This window comes from Cuculus canorus, chromosome 26 (assembly GCF_017976375.1).
Source record: "Cuculus canorus isolate bCucCan1 chromosome 26, bCucCan1.pri, whole genome shotgun sequence".
Taxonomy (NCBI): Eukaryota; Metazoa; Chordata; class Aves; order Cuculiformes; family Cuculidae; genus Cuculus; species Cuculus canorus.
Window position 1 is genome coordinate 4836384 of NC_071426.1, and position 19303 is coordinate 4855686.

The 19303-nt window shown below is 45.3% G+C and overlaps 1 long non-coding RNA gene across 1 annotated transcript in view; it reads left to right on the forward strand.

Annotated features, from left to right (window-relative positions):
• The window catches only part of LOC128854666 (uncharacterized), an 80025-nt gene extending 63748 nt beyond the window's left edge, over window positions 1-16277 (forward strand). Inside the window, exon 3 of the long non-coding RNA XR_008453616.1 lies at window positions 13394-16277. This is a non-coding gene — a long non-coding RNA (uncharacterized LOC128854666). The remainder of the gene's footprint in view (window positions 1-13393) is intronic.
• Window positions 16278-19303: the final 3026 nt, after the last annotated feature.

Below are 19303 nucleotides of genomic sequence, written 5' to 3' on the forward strand. Positions count from 1 at the left end.
GCCCATGGCAGGGGGTGGGGCTGGATGGGTTTTGAAGTCCTTTCCAACCCAAACCATTCTGTGGTTCTATGAAAAACATAGCCGTAAGTATCCTCTCTGGTTACTGGAATGCCATGACGATGGATTTGCCAATTATTAACTCTTTATAATCCATTTTCCATACTTTATCGCACATCTCCTTTAGAATGAGCTAAATGCAGGAGGTCATTACCACTCCGTGAATAATATGGAAATCAAAGTGGATATGGGGAAATGAGCTAAGTGTTCATAAGACTTCCTATGACCTCTGCTAGAGATAAATGAGACCCACTCCAGGATGAGATCTGCAGTGGGTGTCTTTGCTGCAGGATCTCAGGAATTCAGTGAAGCAGGAGGTGCTCAGCTCAGAGCAGCTGCTGTGCAAGTTAGGGGAAAATCGGGGCTGCGTAAGGGCAGAAGCTGTAAAATGCTGAGTTCCTTCTCAGTGGGAAAGATGAAATAGCCAAGGAAGAGGGAGAGACCTTTTGCATCTCAGTTTAGTGTGATACATCAAGCCAGCAGTGTGAGAACAGCCTAGCAGGGACGTTTGTTTCTCCTGCTCAAGGTTTATTCTTTATAAACCCTGCAGCTCTCAATTGGGGGACTACAATAAACTTTATTTTAATTGGTTCACAACTGATTTTCACATGTGGAACCCAAAGTATCTGCATTATTTGTTGCTCAGAGAACAGGGAGCATCACTGAGGAAAATGGATGTTTGTCCCAGGGGGAACTGCTGTCCTATAAATCACTATCACTCGGTGATCTTCATCTCCCTCAGAGGTATCTTCAAGTCTCTTGAAGGAGCTCAGTCACTGCTCCTTCTTCTCTTTCCTTCCTTCCACTGATGGGCCATATCCAAGCTTGATTTCTTTATTCCCACTTGCCATGTTCATCTGGATCAATGCTCTAATAGGCTGGAGGTGGAAAACTCCCCACCAAGAGTCTCAGATCATAGCAGTGGCAATTCTAGTTGTGTGTTTGATGCTAATCACCCATCAGATGTTAACGCGGGGCTTCTGCTGCTCTCCTAGCCCCAGCTGGCAGTCAGTCTGGTCCACAGTGGAACTTTTACCCTCTGCACTGATTTTTCTTGACAATAGATCACATTTAGATAGTCACCTCTCCCCTTGTCTTTGTTAAATGGATAAACATCTCTTCTTGTTCTTAATTCATCACTTTTTTTGCTTTCTGCTGCTGTCACTCTGTCAATCTCTTCGGTGGCAGAGCCGGACATGAAATGTGTTTGACTAGATAGAAATGCAAAGATAAGATGACTCAAAGGACGAGCTCCAGGAAAACATGGGAAAAAGATAACTAATCTCTAATGCAGGCAGTCCTCTCAGAGATTTTCATGTTCCTTTAATGATTGTCTGGTTTCATAGTTTCATGCAAATAAAAAGGACATGGTACAAATGAAACCTAGACCACCTTTTTATGCATTCATCATCAGCAATTACTCTTTACTCCATATATTCCAGACTTATATCTAATGACAATAGCTGAATGCACTGAATTGATTATAATCAATTAGGAACTCTTTTTACCTAAATAGACAATTCTTATTCATGATGGTTTTTTATAATCTCAAAAGACCTTACTTAAAATTCAAACCCAAGAAACTCTGACCCAGAAGAATGTAGGAAGTGTTTTTAAAAAATGAAAACCCAGGAAAACGACTTAAAGGAAACCAAATAATGGAGCAATTTAATCATCATGCTGCCCATCAGTCTTCACTCTTAGCGTTGCACTTTTAAACTTTAGGGAGGATGTGCTGTTCAGGAAAAGATGTACATTTCTTGTGTTTAAAAGCAATGGTGACAGCAACACTGCTTGGAAAATCCATCTCTAACAGCGTTGTAGAAGAGCCAAGCATTTGCAGATTGCATTCCTCATCCTCTTTGTTGCTCTCACTGTTCCTTATGGACCTGCTGAAGAATGAACACTGCTTTAGTGTTGCTTCCAAGTGGGAGATGTGAAGCTACTGGAGCCTGATCTCCTCCATCATTAACTCCTGAAGTCACAAGTGCATTGCTGCTGCCCTGCAAGGGGCACTCGCTCAGCACCACGCTTTGTTTTGAGTGCCAGCCATTTGGAGTATCTCCAAACCAGTCGGTTCCCTCCTGCCCACTCTGTTAGAGCCAGATCCTGGCTCCCTGCACAGCCTGAGAGACCCAATACCCTCCAAGAGAAGGCAGCATTATTCACCCAACCCACAGACTGGCAGAGCTGGAAAGTGAGGGCTGTAGAGTCCTCTTGTTCCCACATCCGCCTGCAATGAAAGTCCCTCCTCACCTCTTTGCTCATTGAATTCCCTTTGCCTGTGCGTGACTCCAGAGGACAGTCCCATAGCCTGCGCTCAAGGTTCAAGATGTAGCTCTCAGCAGTGGCCATCTACATTCACCAACAAACCATCCTTCAGGGGTCTCTCGAGTCAAAACCAGTGCCATGCGGGAGTGCAGTTTAATTTCAGTCACCCTGGGAAGGCTTCTTTTAGAGGATTTACATGAATCATAGAATGTCCTGAATTGGAAGGGATCCACAAGGATCATGGAGTCCAACTCCCTGTCCCTGCACAGGACAACCCCAACATTCACACCATGGGTGTGAGAGCATTGGCCAAATGCTTCTGGAATATCGTCAGGCTGGGCATCATGTCTGCTTCCCTGGAGCTGTTCCAGTGCTCCACCACCCTCTGGGGGAAGAACCTTTTCCTCGTATCCAACCTAACCCTCCCCTAGTGCATCTTCCTGCCATTCCCTCAGGTACCATCATTGGTCATCAGAGAGAAGAGATCATTGCCTGGTCCCCCTCCTCCCCCTGTGAGGAAGCTGCAGACCACGATGAGGTCTCCCCTCAGTCTCCTCTTCTCCAGGCTGAACAGACCAAGTGACTTCAGTCGCTCCTCACATGGCTTCCCTTGTAAACCCTTCACCAATTCCATGCCCTCTTCTGGACACTCTCCAGTAGCTTTAGATTCTTTTTATCCTGTGGCGCCCAAAACCACCCCCAGTGCTCGAGGTGGAGCTACACCAGAGCGGGACAAGATGTTTTCCATACTTAAAAATGAACATTTACCTGCATCTATCCTGATGCTGTTCCCATCTCCTGAAGCACAGAAGCAGCAGCAAACTCTTTCAGACACCAAGTTTGAAATGGATACCCGAAAGGTTTCATTATTTCCCTGGGTCCGATGCTTGACAACTTCCAGTGCAACACTGTCTGCTGCTGCATGAGTTTGAGTTGAGATTGCTGGCATACAGCCGGAGCGAGAAAGTAAAGGGATTAATTATAGGCCTGGACAGTGGCTTCACCTTGCGCAAGCTCACTGAGCTTGCAACTGGTTTCACATTGGCAGACGCTGTCCTTGTGGCAATGGAAATGGAAGCGGGCTCGTACGGCACTGCTTTCACCAGTGTAATAAATTCTGAATGCTCTGCTCGATATGCTGCGAAATAGATTGGAAGTGGATTTTGCTCATTAAATCCATGTGCGTTTCTGGAATAGAATAGGAAGAGTGATTAGATCTCACTGAGCCACTTCTAGCTCCCCTTCCCTTGGGCTGCGATGACTTATGGAAGGAGAGTGGGATGTTTTGGGGTAGAACAGAGGCAGGACGTGACAGCATTTCAGGAAAATTAGCATTTTTCAGGGCATTTCCGAATATGAGGCCAGAAATCACTGATGATTTTTCTTCTCGAGGTGCTTTTGTCTGATGTCTCCTCTCACTCTGGCTTGCAGGTTAAAGGACTGAAATGGCATGTTGGAATGAAGCTTTGATTGCTTGCTCTGTGTCTTCTTGAAGGTTTTTTATTACGATGACGATTTTCTCTGTGCCTTAGTTTCCCAGGCTGAGGGGAAACGGATATAATAGTTCTTATTCCTTCTTCTGTCCTTTGTCTTTTGTATAATTTAAGCTGTAAGCTCCTTGGGGTAATGAAAGTTCTCACTGTGCCAGTACAGAGTGCTTACAAATGTGCTGTAATCTTCTCCTGGGCTTCTAAACCGTCCTGCAATGGAAATAATATAGTGATGAAGAGCCTGGAAAGCACTTTGGATTCAGCGATGACCTCTGTAATACATGCTGTCTGTATCACACCACAGGGAACAAATCAATCAGAGAACAAGAAGTGAGGAAATAAGGAGATTCAACAAGTTCCCTCACTCACCTTGACCTCCAAGGAAAGACAAGAGCAAAAGACACAATCCTCGTCCAATTCTGAATTGAGGATAACGCAGTTGTTTTTCATGGCAAGTTAAATAACGTTCATTTTCCCTGCTATGTTGTTTTAACGAACCTCTGGTGTCTGAGTAAGTTCTATCTCAGTCTCTCCACCAGAGCCAGTCCCTTCCTGGCAAATTGAGAATCCATTGATGTTACCATGCGGGCGACAGAGCACTCCCTGCCACAGGAGAACAGCCGCTCTTCTGAGGGTGACTGCTCTCCACTCTCTGGTTCTGTTGCTGTTAAAGTTATCTTTGACTTTTCTGCCTGAGTGACACTCTTAAGAGATGATTCGGGAGTGATGTTTAGCCTGGAGAAGAGGAGGCCAAAGGGAGACATCGTTGCTCTCCACAATTGGCTGAAAGGAGATTGTGGGGAGGTGGGTGTTGGTCTTTCCACCCCAGTACAAGTGACAGAGCAAGAGGAAATAGCCTCAAGCTGTGCCAAGGGAGGTTTAGATCGGATATTAGGAAATATATCTTTACCAAAAGAGTCGTGAAGCATTGCACCAGGCTGCCCAACGCAGTGGTGAAGTCACCATCCTTCAAAGAGTTCAAAGAACATGTAGACGTGGTATTTCAGGTTTAGTAGGGATGGTGGCTTTGGACTGGATGATCTTACAATGATTCTGTGTTTTGCTTGGGAGTACCAAGCAGGAGCACGTATCAGACAGATGCTGCTGCAAAGAGAGGGGCAGCGTGGGTTCACTTAATAGTCAGGTAGAAAATCCGGTCTGCTCTGGAGAAGGGCCTGAGGGTTTGATCCTTCTCCCAGCTGCACAATGTCTATCCTGTTGTAACTTCGCTAATGTGGATCCTCTTTCCTAAAGTCCTTGGGAAAAGTGAATTCACTTGCAATGTTTGCTCATACGTTGCTTGTCATGCACCACACTTGTGGGCTGAGCAGTGAGAAAATCACCCCTTAATGCTTCAGTGTTTTGTTACTCTTAGATTTTAAGTTTTGTGTCCAGTATTTGCTATTTACAGCTAAATGAAATGTGGTTTTATGGAAGATGAATCATGTTTGTACAAACTCCGGGTTAAAAAGTGCGGTTTCTCTGTCATAATACGAATTGCAATTGGCTGTTTCTCGCCACGCACATGAATTAGAAGGGGTTTGCCCTATTTTAAAAATGGTAGAGAAGAAAGATGCCAGAGTCTGCTATCTAAAATGAAATTTAATTAAGCTTTCTGCTTCTTTATGGCAGCCTGGGCTTTGTTTAGCTTATTCTAGTATCTGAAAAATCATTATTAGACCAATAATTTCTGATGAACATGTTCTAGGAAATGGTGTCAATTATAACTGCGTAGAACTTTGTTATTTCAGTCTATTACCTGCAAATGAGTTATTCAGGAACAAGGAGTTCAATTGATAAAAGGCAAAAAATCAATAGGTAAGATTGTTGAGATTAATTCTGAGTTCATAATGGATTCCCCCTCCCCCAACACTGAGGCTTCCAAAAGCTTTTGTAGACTCTCTGTCTTAAATAGGTGTTTCTTGGAGCCAAATTTGTGACTGAACTCAAGTGAAACTTTTGGAAGATTGCTTTTGCTTTAGGTTTGTTAATAATTTCAAAATTACAGCCATTGCAGAGAAACGATGGGAGCTATAAAAACGCATTGGGCTTTCTTTAGCAGGATGGGGAGGGACTTTTTGCAAGGGCATGTAGTGATGGGACAAGAGGGGATGGCTTTAAATCGGAAGCAGGAAGATTGAGATTAGAAATTAGGAAGAAATTCTTCACAATGAGGGTGGGGAAGCCCTGGCCCAAGTTGCCCACTGAAGTGGTTGCTGCCCCACCCTGGTGGTGTTCAAGGCCAGGTTGGATGGGGCTCGGAGCCCCTGATCCAGTGGGAGGTGTCCCTGCCCATGGCAAGAGTTGGAACTGGATGGGCTTTAATGTCCCCTCAAACCCAAGCCATTCCGTGATTCTATGTGTGAAGTAAGATGGGCAGAGAAGCCTCTTCAGGCTTAGCCATTTCTGTAAACTTGTCCTTCCTCTCTGACACTCTGAAACTCAGCATGCATCTTGCCAGACTTCCTCCCATCTCCCATCGCTCCTACCGTCATCCTTGCTGAACAGTCTGTAAATTCTGGTAACTTGAAGACTGGGGAAATGTTGAGCATCCTTGAAGAGTTCTTATTCAGTCTTTTCATGTATCAGAACAGGTCCCTCAGGATGTTTGCAAAAAGTGCTGCTGACTCTTAGTCTTCTCCTACTGGCATTTGACACCAGTGACACTCGAGTTTCTCATTTCTTTTTACCTTTTTCTGCTGAACCAGCGTTGCCCGTCTCTCCATCCACCCACCTTTCATTGTTGCTGGTCAGAAGCTTAGAGCCATCATCTGCATTTCTAAGCCCATCAATTAGTTTCTGTTTTAATCCAGGGACCATACCTTTCTCTTCAGGCCCATCAATCATCTCTGGCTCTTTGTGAAGCTGTAGTCATCCATCCTTCACCTGCCTCATTACTCAGAGGAAGGCTGTGCTGCGATGGTGGGCAGGGAGGCTGCTGTGCCAGCACTCCCCGTGGCGCGGGGAGATTGCAGCCTGCAGGGCGTTCCTCTCCAGCAGGCAGAACCTCTATATTTCTTCATTTCTCCCTCTCTTTCTTCAGGAGATTCAGAGCACTTGGGATGAGCTTTCTTCTGCAGTGGTAGTTCATTCCTGCTCAGGCTGAGCTGGGATCTCCATGAACTAGGGTGTCGCATGGTATCATTTGGCATCAAATAGGCAAGAGGGAACAGCACATAGAGAAAGCCCACTCTGAACAGGCACTATCATCCGTCAGATCTCAACTGGTGTGTCTCTACTTAATTAAGCATATAGTAGACCTAATTAAATGGGAAACAACGCCTAAAGTTAATGCTATCATTTCATTCCACCTGCTAGTGGGGAGATGACAAAGTGCTTACTTTTTATAGGGTATATCGTGACAGGACAAGGGGGAATGGCTTTAAAAGGGAAGTGGGAAGACTTAGATCACACATTAGCAAAAAATTCTTCATGATGAGGGTGGGGAGGCCCTGGCCCAGGTTGCCCAGTGAAGTGGCTGCTGCCTCATCCCTGGAAATCTTCAAGGCTAGGTTGCATGTGGCTTTAAGCACCCTGATCCAGTGGGAGATGTCCCTGCCCATGGCAGGGGGTTGGAACTGGATGAGCTTTGAGGTCCCTTCCAACCCAAACCATTCTACGATGACTTAATAACGATGAAGTGTTACTGCAGAGTTCGCATGTGGGTAAATCCCTTTTGAGGGTTAAGGAGTGTAAGACAAGATGCTGCCAAATGTTCTTCTTGCTGGACGTAACAATATCATGGCCTGCAGTGGTAATTTAGGAAGAGAATCCTTCTCATTGCAGAGAGATGTCTCCGCACCCCGAGTCCCACGTGAGCCTCTGATTTTGAGCAGGGCTTGCAGTGCTTTTGGAGCTTTCCCTGCTGCACCCCGTGGCTGGCTCCCTGCTGCGCTGCCCGCAAGAGCTGTGACTCCACTTGAGGAGGGGAGGGTTAACTAACAGATTCTCTATCTCATACGCAGACATGCGAGCTGAGCGAAGAAGCAAATAAGATAAGTGTAGTGGGGCATATTTCCGATTAAATATAACAACTGGAACCACAGCTACAGGAAAAGGGAGCTCATTTATCATATCTTATGGATGACACTGTGTTTTATTACCTCTGGGGGCTGAGGGTAAACTTCTGTCTTACTGGGAAACACAGGGAATCAGAGCGTTGTAGTCGCTGGGGTTTCAGCTCCTATTTTAATATTTCCTGTCTGCTCCATCACAGCTCTTGTTAATTTTGTGGTCTAATTTTGCGGAGCATATCCAAGCCCGTTAGGATGAAGCCCTGTGTGTGTCACAGGTGCATTGACCTCCTACACAGGGTTAAAAATATGGATCTTGAATCCATGCACCCTGGAGTTGCTGCTCTCCCACCTTGCCTGCTCTCTCGCATTAAGCCCAACAATACAGAAAGTGATTTTTCAGTGCTCACTTAGCTGGCACGACATTTTTGTTGACAGTGGCTGAATGTGAGCCAGCAGTGGCCCAGGTCGCCAGAAGGTCAACAGCATCCTGGCTTGTGTCAGAAATGGTGTGGGCAGCAGGAGCCGGGCAGGGATCATCCCACTGGACTCGGCACTGGTGAGGCCACATCTCAAATTCTGTGTTCAATTTTGAGCCCCTCACTCCAAGAAGGATATTTAGGGGCTGGAGCGTGTCCGGAGAGGTGAATGGAGCTGGGGAAGGGTCTGGAGCACAGGGGTTCTGGGAGCGGCTGAGGGCCCTGGGGCTGTTCAGCCTGGAGAAGAGGAGGCTGAGGGGAGACCTCATCGCTCTCTGCAGCTCCTGGAAATGAGGTTGTGGTGGGGTGGGTGCTGGGCTCTGCTTTCAAGTAGCATGAGGTAGGATGAGAGCAAATGGTCTGAAGTTGCACCAGGGAAGGTTTAAACTGGGTATCAGGAAAAATTTCTTTACTGAAAGAGCGATGAAGCATTGGATCAGGCTGCCCAGGGACATAGTGGAGTCCCCAAGCCTGGAGGGGTTTAAAAGATGGGCAGTTAAGCTGCTGAGGGATCTGGTTTAGTAGTAGGCAGGGGTGGTTGGACTGGGTGATCTCAAAGGTCTTTTCCAACCAAACTATGATTCAATGTGCAAGACAGTGACAATAGCAGCTGTATCTGGTATTTATTTCTTTTACAGATAGCAGCACTTAGAAGTTTAAGCCCTTTCAGTAAAGTTCCTGACAGTAATTGTCCTATTAAATTTGTGTGCAAGTTTTATATCAAAACGTTATCATTTAATGAGTAAACATCCCACTAACATCTCATTTACATCAGTTGTTGGGGAGTGCAGGCATTTGTATGCCTGCGTGGTTGCGTAACCTGTGCAAATGTGTGAAATGTGGCTGAATAGAATAAACTGCTGCTGAAACATCTCAGCTTTGGGGTTAATTTTTGCTTGGGCAGTTCCCATCTCTGTACATCCTTAGGGTGTGGGAAGTCATCACAGCTAAAACCAGGAGGCTCGAGCTGAGTCAGAAGCATCTCTGCAGCCCAAAAGCGTGAGAGCCTTTTGGGGTTCAGCTCTGGTGTCTGTTCCATTGCGGCATTCTCTTTTACTTGATTTAAATTGGATATTAGGAAAAATTTCTTTACCAAAAGAGTGGTAAAGCATTGCACCAGGCTGCCCAGAGCAGTGGTGGACTCTCCATCCTTGGCAGGGTTCTAAAAAGCATGTGGCTGTGGCACTTTGGGACATGGTTTAGTTGGTGTTGTCTTAATAGTTGGACTTGATGATCTTTTCCAGCTTCAATGATTCTGTCATTCTATAAGTGGACCAATTTCCAGTAGTCATGGTGACTACTGCATCCCAAGGCAGTCTAGGGAAGCTAACACTCGTGGTGGTTCCTAGTTAGCCTTTTACAGCCAAACGAGAGGTGGAATGCTGGGATCCCTGGTCCAATTTTGAGGCCAGCTTGAGGTCCATGATAGAGTATTATGCTTTGCTATATATACCCAAGGGGTGCTGACAGGTGGGAGAGTTGGTTTGCAAGCAGCAGCTGCAGAGCTGGCTTATGCAGCCAAACGTAGCTGTATTTAAGCATTCCAGGAACATCCAAGCAAGGATCTGACTGCATCAGTGCCCTCCAGAGGAAACACTCAAATGTTGTGCTGGCAGAACATAAAACATATAGCATATATTTTAAAGCTCATATATGAATGTTTCAGCCTACGTGATGCATAGAGGCCAAAAGAAAGGCTTGTCAACATCAAAGACTGACAAAGGGCTGCCTCTTTGCATGGTAACGCCAAGACATGTATTAATTTGCTTGAAATATTTTCTACCATGCGTTTATTTGTCCTCCCTGATTTGTGTATCGAATGCATCTCTTGTATTTATATCGTACTTCACTTCAGAGATCTAACAGTGCTGATCTGTTCTGGCATGTATGAAGCACCTGATCCCTTCTATCTCAGCATGCGGTCAGATTAATTGCTTCAATTTGCCCATGCTGAGAATTAGCACAGGCAAGGAGCCACTCCTCCTTCAGCCTCCTTCCTCAGGCTGGCCTGAGCTTTCTTGTGTTAATTGTTTCCTAAGCGGGTACAGAAGAAATTGCAATTTGAATGATGGCCAAATCAAAGTGGGACCAGACAAATGCTATTATGAACATAGACATCCCACTGGAGCTTCACTGTGGTTTCTTCTCTAAAGCCCCAACACATTTTATCATTCAGGATGACAGAGGAGAAGCAGGTGCTGATCTCGTCTCTCTGGTGACCAATGATAGGACTCAAGGGAATGGCAGGAAGATGTGTCAAGGGAGGTTTAGGCTGGACATTAGGAAAATGTTCTCCACCCAGAGTGTGGTGGAGCACTGGAACAGCTCCCAGGGAAGCAGTCGTGGCCCCAAGCCTGACAGTATTCCAGAAGCATTTGGCCAACACGCTCAGCCCCACGGTGTGAATGTTGGGGCTGTCCTGTGCGGGGGCAGGAGTTGGATTCGATGATGCTCGTGGCTCTCTTCCAACTCGGGACACTATAGGATTCTATGATTCTGTAACCATCGTGCAGATGTGTAAGAGGATTGGGAACTTCCTGACACTTGCCCTAGTGTGATGGGGATTCAAGTGGCTGGAGAAATGTTGGTGACACTTCTAGGTGGCTCAATTCATCTGTTTTTTCAGCTTTCTGGTGAGGGTGAATTACAAAGGCAGGACAGATCTTCATGCATCAGCTGCAGCCCACTCAGAAGTGGAAAATTGTAGGTGATGATGACAAACCTTATGAGGAAAAATGTCAAACACTAGCGAGATTTCCAGTTAAAACATTGCTGCTCGTAAGTGTCATATGGAAGAGAACCGCTCTTCACATGTGATAGAAAAACTCATAGATATAAGAAAGCTACACAACCCAGGCAGGAAAATCCATTTTTGCATTCAGGGTGATTAAGCACAAGTCAGTTCTGCTGATATGAAATACCTGCCCGGGAGAGTTACTCAAGCCAGGTGATAATAGCTGTGGGAGATGAATATTAAAACACTGCGGCGTGGTGTATGGATAGTGGGTGGACTATTCATTAAGCCATAGTTTTATTGCAGGGACAGAACTTGTCCATGTGTTTCATAGGAGAAGATAACACATGGTGGAACGAATAACAGAGTAATTACCCGTATTGTTGCTTACTACTATTATAGCAGGTCACAAGGAGGACATCACAGAGCAGGGACCATAAAGGTCATATTTCTAATCTTAATGGCTTGAGTTGAAGTTGATGGCTGGACCGGATGATCTTAGAGGTCTTTTCTAACTTTAAGGTTCCATGATTCTATGAATTTGTAGACTGAGATCAAAGGTAGCTGTTAATCTTTGTAAACAGTTCTCGTGTGTGTAAATTAGTTTAATCTTCCTTTTTGTAAGGAAATGCATACTCTAGATTAAGTACAAAGCTAAACAGGTGGGTTTTTTCTTTATCGCATCTCTGCAGCAAATGCCTAAGTTAGAATACAATCATAGAATGGTTTTGTTGGAAAAGACCTTTGAGATCATTGAGTCTAACGGTACCTGCCCACTACTAAACCAGATCCCTGAGCACCTCGTCTGCCCGTCTTTTAAATCCCTTCAGGGATGGAGACTCCACCACTCCCTGGGCAGCCGTTCCAGTGCCTGAGAACCCTTTCAGTGAAGATATTTTTCCTCATGTCCAATCTAAACCTCCCCTGGTGCAACTCGAGGCCATTTCCTCTCTTCCTATCACCTGTCACTTGCGAGAAGAGACCAACACCCACCTCACTAGAACTTCATTTCAGGTTATAGTTATTGGTAGCAGTTACAAAGAGCTTCATTTCTCCCTTGACTGGCTCAGCCTAGATTCAATGGGGAGACTCAAACAGAGCTTACAGAACATATGAATAAAACTTACAAGTGGCTTTCTCTCCGAGCTATCGGTTTGCCAGTCTCAGTTGGAGAGAAAGTAGATGATTTTTACAGATTATGCACCTTTATAGCGTAACAAAAGGTGGAGGGGAGAGTCTGAAGATGAATTTTTTTTTGGTTGTCTTATTCTGCCCTTGAAAGTTTTGCTGAACATACTAAGGAATAAAGAATTGGGTGTTAAAGTGGAGAGGGAACCTAAACTGCCAGTCACTTGTTCACCACCTTGCCTGACAAGTGTTTTTTTTTCAGTTTGTGCCATTGTGCCCAAATCCAGAGCATTTTCAGCCCTCGCTAAAGAATAAAACACCTTTCATTGTTCAGCAAGTCTGCTGTTTGACTTGGGAACTGCCTTCACCCTGCCCCCCTGCCCAAGAACCCCTTTTTGTTCTATGAGTGGTCTTTTAACTGGAAACTAAACTGTATTACTGAAGGCAAACTGCGTACTGGTGTCTAAATAAACACAAGCAGGAAAAGCATATTTTCCTCTTGAGGAAACAGTGGAAACACATGATGCTTCCCCTCATTTTTATTCTAATAATCTGCCTCTATATAATAAATATATTGTCTTTTCCCTGCTACGGTTGCATTGCCCAGTTTTGTCATATCTGACCTGGCTTCATGGCCTCTTCCCGTTGCTGTATCCGTGTCTTCTTCCACGCACCTTTCTCTGCTACAGTCTCCAGTGCTGCCCAATGAATTTCCCCCATTTGGCATTTCTGAAAGACCCTGAAAACTCTTGGCAAGTGGCCTTAGCATGGAGCTGTGTAACAGAAAATGCTCGCGGCTGCTGGTCTGTCAGCTAATGCATAGATGCATGAGCCCTTAATACATGTGGTTTTCTTAATTTCATCATAGAATCATAGTATGAGTTGGATTGGAAGGGACCTCAAAGCCCATCCAATTCCAACCCCCTGCCATGGGCAGGGACACCTCCCACTGGATCAGGGGCTCCAAGCCCCATCCAACCTGGTTTCAACCCCTCCAGGGATGGGGCAGCCACCACCGCTTTGGGCAACCTGGGCCAGGGCCTCCCCACCCTCACAGCAAAACATTTCTTCCTGAGATCCCATCTCAGTCTTCCCTCTTTCAGCTTAAAACCATTCCCCCTCATCCTCTCCCTGCACTCCCTGATCAAAAGCCCCTCCACAGCTTTCCTACAGCTCCTTTCTGTACTGGAAGATGCTCTAATGTCTCCTTCTCTTCTCCAGGATGAACAACCCCAACTCTCTCAGCCTGCCCTCATACGGGAGGTGCTCCAGACCTCAGATGATCTCCGTGGCCTCCTCTGGACTCGCTCCAACAACTCCGTGTCTTTCTTGTGCTGAGGACTCCAGAACTGAATGCAGTTGCCATGTCATTCCCCCCTCGTTCAGCTTAAAAACATTCCCCCTCCTCCTATCCCTTCGCTCCCTGAGCCTCCAACCTTAAAAGTCCATCAGCCTCTCTGAACTGAGGCTTGGACATGGAAACATCACAACATCCAGCACTGCCCATGTTCTTTGTATCGCCCAGGGATACCGCACTGGTGTTTGCTGTGATTTACAAGCACCTTCTTGCGCTCAGAGGGAAATATGTTGTCAGTGAGTTCTCTCTTAATTTGCATTCTTCCAATCTAATCAAACCTTTGTAAACAGCAGCTCTCTGAAAACAATAATCAGCAGCAAAAGACACACTGACAGGGTAAGGGAAGGTGAATTAAGATGCTTTTCTTTCTCCTATGCTAATCTTTTCCTAATTATGTTTTATTAATATTATGATGCAGCCGCTTCCATTATTGTTTTCACTCATATTGTCCGTAGTTAAAATCAAATTGCTAATGAATGAGCTATATATTTGGTTTAATTATTTAAGCCTCTGACTTTCATATTTTTCATAAGCAACCACTACACTCAGACCAGGATTGGGTACATTCCTTCCCCCCTTCTCCCAGTTTTTGAGGTATTCTTGTGTGATAATTCTATGGGTGACAGTGACATTTTTTATGATAAGTTGGATGATTCATTACCATCCAGTGACAGTTGTGTGGTCTTATATTTATAATAAGGTGCTTTTCATTCCAGAATGGGGGTGGGAAGCACCCACTTTTCGTATTAAACAGTCTAATACTGCAGCTTTTATGCCAAAATTGCCACAGAATAATGTTATATTCTTCCCTTTTGATTCTCGAGGGATGCTTTGAAAGGGCTAATCAAAAAATGAACTTGGAGGCTTGAGCTTGGTTGTTTGCTGTAGACGAACAAGACCTTGAAGTTGGAACAGTTGGTAATCCACGGTGTTCCAGGTGCAACACCTAGCGTGGGTTGTTTTATTTATGGGAAAGTATGGCAGGTGGGCTGAGTGATGGCTGTCACTTTGGGAGTGCCACTGTGGTGTCCAAAAAGTGTGTAGACGTGGCATGTTGTGACATGGTTTTAATAGGCGTGTTGGTATTGTGTTGATGGTTGGATTAGATGACCATAGAGGTCTTTTCCAACCTTAACGACTCTACAACTACCTAAAAGGAGGTTGCAGAGAGGTGGATGTTGGTCTCTTCTCCCAGGTGATAGGTGATAGAACAAGAGCAAACGGTGTCAAGCCGCATCAGGGGACGTTTAGATTGGAAATTAGAAAAGAATTCTTCACAGAAAGGGTTATCTAGCACTGGAACAGACTGCCCAGGGAGGTGATTGAGTCTCCATCCCTGGAGGTGTTTAATAGGTGGGTAGATGAGGTGCTTCGGGACATGATTTATTAGTGGACAGGTACAGTTGGAGTTGATGATCTCAAACGTCTTTGCCAACCGAATTCTATGATTCTGTGGTTGATTTTGCTTATACGTTGTTGCCCAGGTGCAGCAACAGAGTGAAATAAAATGGTAAAAGAAATATAAATATATGTCAGGCTGAATTTAGAAGCTTTTGCTCAAGATCTGTTTTGATAGAAGTGCCAAATTCTAACAGCTTAGCTGATTTCAGGTGCCTCTTGCAAATCATCCTGCTGGCTTGTCCATCTGTTGATGCTGATGTTTTTTATTTTCTGAAGGGTTTTTTTGTGGAGAAATGAGGATACTTTTTACCACTATGGACAGTTGGGAAGCTATTGCCGATGCTCGGTAACTTCTCAAAGAAATGTCAGCCCCTGAGCAGGTTTCTTTCCCAGAAGAAAGAAAATAATCCTTGAGAAGGGAAAATATTTCTTGGCTGACAGAAACTATTTAAATACATAATTATCACTGGGGGGAGTCATTAAGATGATGCTTTTTTTTCACTCTGATGAATGTGTTGAATTGAGTTGCATCAGAAGCATTTATAGATCTAGCTTAAAGACAGATATGCAAATGGGGTGGCATCCTGCAAGCTAACGTCCTCTCGCTACAGTTCTTTGATAATTAAAGGGATCCATCCTCATCCTGCAGCTCCTATAAATGGGAACAAATTCATATTTACCAATGATTGTCCTGTATTTTCCCTGGTGTCACTGTGGACCTTGTGATAAACACCCCTGAGTTTATCAGGGGGTGAAATCCAGCTTTGCGTGGAGGATCTAAAGTCTTGTGCATGCTTGAACACCACTCAGTGTTCCATAAGAAACGCAAAGTCTTTGGAAAACAATGGTTTTGGGGCTTAAGTGGGACTGGAGAGGCAGAGAGGTCTCCTGCAAAGAGCTCTGTTTTCACCCTGGTGGAGTGGGGGAGTGAATCTTTGTTGCAGAGTGCTCCTCAGTGCTTTTTTGTGCTCTCCTTCCCACTCCACAAATCAGGCATTTTGGTGAAGAGTCAACGAGATGAGCAAGCTGCTGAGAAGGGAGCCACTCGTAGAGGAAGATTTATTCGTGGCTGAGGAGCAAATATTCACATTAATGTAGAAAGAAAGGGACTGATGTTAAGAAAACGCTGCAGCAGGAAAGACCATGCTAAACCGAAGCATGTGGAACCTGTTTCTCATCTGGCACTGGCGTAGTCCTTAGTTTACACAAGTTGACCTGGAGTACTTTTATGCAAACAAATTGCTTTATTCATCCCTTCCAGTATGGAAAGGGGCTCCAGGAAAGCTGGGGAGGGGCTTTTGATCAGGGAGTGAGAGGATAGGACAAAGCGGGATGGTTTTAAGCTGAAAGAGGGGAGATTGAGATGAGAATTTAGGAAGAGATTATTTCCTGTGAGGGTGGGGAGGCCCTGGCCCAGGTTGCCCAGAGCAGTGGGGGCTGCCCCATGCCTGGAGGGGTTCCAGGCCAGGTTGGATGGGGCTTGGAGCCCCTGATCCAGTGGGAAGTGTCCCTGCCCTCCCTGCCCATGGCAGGGGGTTGGAATTGGATTGGCTTTGAGGTCCCTTCCAACCCAAACCATTCTACGATCCTTTCTTGCTACACGATTTTTCTTTCTCTTACCCAGATTTGTTTTTTTCTCTTGTCGATCCAGCTTTTGTGTGATCACAGAGCTCTCCGTTTTCTGTCTGCACTAAACTGCAGTCACAAAAAGGTGGAGAATAGTCACTAGGAAAGTTAGAGCAGCGGGAACTCAAAGAGATAGGTAATGGAATTGCACTCCAGAAAGTGCCCCAGAGAAGGTGTATATTGCAATAAATGGGTGACATTCTTGATTAAATTGCCTCCATTGATAGAATGAAGTGTGTGTGTCTTGCCAGAAAACTTGATTTTTCTCCTGCTGTGCACGATATATTTGCTTTCCAAGATGCAAATACTTTCAAAGGGGAGCGATTGAATATGCAGCCTGTCACAGCGATCTGGGGACATTCTCAGGCTGAACGCTATGATCTATAGCATAACATGTTGGAACTGGAAACCCGTTCCTGTTACTCATTAATCTTGAAGCGCTGAGAGGAGATGCCCTATGTAGTGTGACAAAGTGCATCAGACATGTACAAGTAAAGAGCAGTAATTACAGTCACTCCTGGCTTTCCAGATATTCCCTCAGCATTTCCCTGCACACACCAGCTCTCCACGTACGTTCGCCCCATGGTCCTGCAGCTGATAGGCCAAGTAACTCGGCCATTTGGATCAGATGTATCTCTGATATTTTCTTAAAACAAGCTTCAGACTTAGTTCTGGTTTCAGTAACAATGAAGTGTGCGTAGGAAAAGATTTTATTTATGAAAAAAATAATCTGGGGAATAGAGAGTTGGAGTCATCCAGAAGAGAAAGCTTTGGGGAGACCTTAGAGAGGCCTTCCTGTATGGAAAGGGGCTCCAGGAAAGCTGGGAAGGGCTCTTGGTCAGGGAGTGTAGGGATAGGATGAGAGGGAGGAGGTTTCAGCTGAAAGAGGGGAGGTTGAGATGGATTTTGGGAAGAAATGTTTTGCTGTGAAGGTGAGGAGGCCCTGGAACAGATTGCCCAGAGAAGCCATGGCTGCCCCATCCCTGGAGGGGTTCCAGGCCAGGTTGGATGGGGTTTGGAGCCCCTGATCCATTGGGAGCTTTGAGGTCCCTTCTAACACAAACCATTCTATGATTCTATGAGATGTAGAAACAAAATCTGAAGGTTGTGATGTGTGCTGATAACAGAGGAAGCTGTGAAAACAGTCTGATCCTTCTTTCTTGTTATAGTGATAATGCTTTTGATGACTGAACTTGCACACATCTGTGTATGTGGCCAGGATGTTATTTTAGAGCGCTGTGTTGCATCCTGCTGTAGAAACTGGAAGGAGCGTCTTCTCTGAGAGATAGCGAGTACGTCCTTACTCTCTGACTGTGTTTGACAGTGTTGGAGCTGGGCTGAAAAAGCCGGATGTTGGCATTCTTTTTCCTAAATTCAAAATTTCATCATTTATCAAACACAGACGAGCGCTAAAAGATTAGGCAGCTCCAGCAGTGGAAACTCTACTGAGGAGCTTTCACAGGGGCCTTAATTGCATGTTGCTCAGCATTGTCAGTTTGACACACTGACATTTGGAGGCATTGAGCACCTCTTTTTACAGTGCAGTGAAGCCCTAACAGTGACAATCAATTATGCCGGTAGTAGTCATCTTCCACTATTGTAGCAGGAACATCTACTCTGTAAATTAAAGAAGAAATTCTATTACTGAGCAGCCAAAGAGGGCTCACATCTTCTTCTGAAGACACATGTTCTTCTCTCTACACGCATTGCAGAAACACAGGGGCAACCACCTTGGTTTTGTCCGTTCGGTTCGGGGATTGAAAGCCCGGTTGCTCACTATTACAGCTGAACAAGTTCTCCTTCATCTTTAGCAAAGCCTTAGAGGGAAAGACGAGTTAAAAATAAAAACCCGGTGAGAATAAAGGTCACCAGGAGAGACAGGGATTCAGGATGAAATGCCTGAAGGGAAAACAATTGGTAACAGCCCTCCAGGTGTCAGAGAGGAGAGGAGGGAGGTTTGTGTCCACAGCCTCTGCTAATAAGCTGTCTGAAAGGAAAAGCAGCAGTGCTGGTGAGGAGTGTTTGTGCTTTTGCTTTCAGATCAAAAGGTGACCAACAGCAGCAGAGTGGGCTGCTGTTTACGGGGTGGTGTGGCAGCAGCAGAAGATTACATGATAGAAACATCTGTGCAGAAAGCGATAAGGTGCAGGAAATGGGTGGAGAAGTGTGAATGTTATTGATTTAATTTTATTGACCTGTTATTGATTTAATTTGATTACCGTGTTACTGATTTTCCATTGAATTGGGAAGTGCCAGATGGTTTTAGAATCACAGAATGGTTTGGGTCCAAAGGGACCTCAAAGCCATCCAGTTCTACACTCTGGCCATGGGCAGGGACACCTCCCACTGGATCAGGGGCTCCAAGCCCCATCCAACCTGGCCTGAACCCCTCCAGGGATGGGGCACCACCACTGCTCTGGGTACCCTGGGCCAGGGCCTCCCCACCCTCACAGCAAAACATTTTCCTTTTTATTTCCTTTATGTTTGGTTTAGATAATAACAAAAAGTATTTGAAGGATAGGAGGAGTAAGAATTACCAGCCCAGATCATATCAAGGGGTTTGTCTCTTGGGTTATGGCCGCTGCCAGGGGAAGAAGATGAAGGTTGGGTGGGAGAAGCTCCGATGGAATGGGATAAAGCAAATCCCCTCACAAAAGCTTCACCATATTTTTCATGACAAGGAAGCACTTTAGGGCCTAAATCACAAGGGTTTGTATCCCACTGAGCAGACTGACCGGGATAGCCCA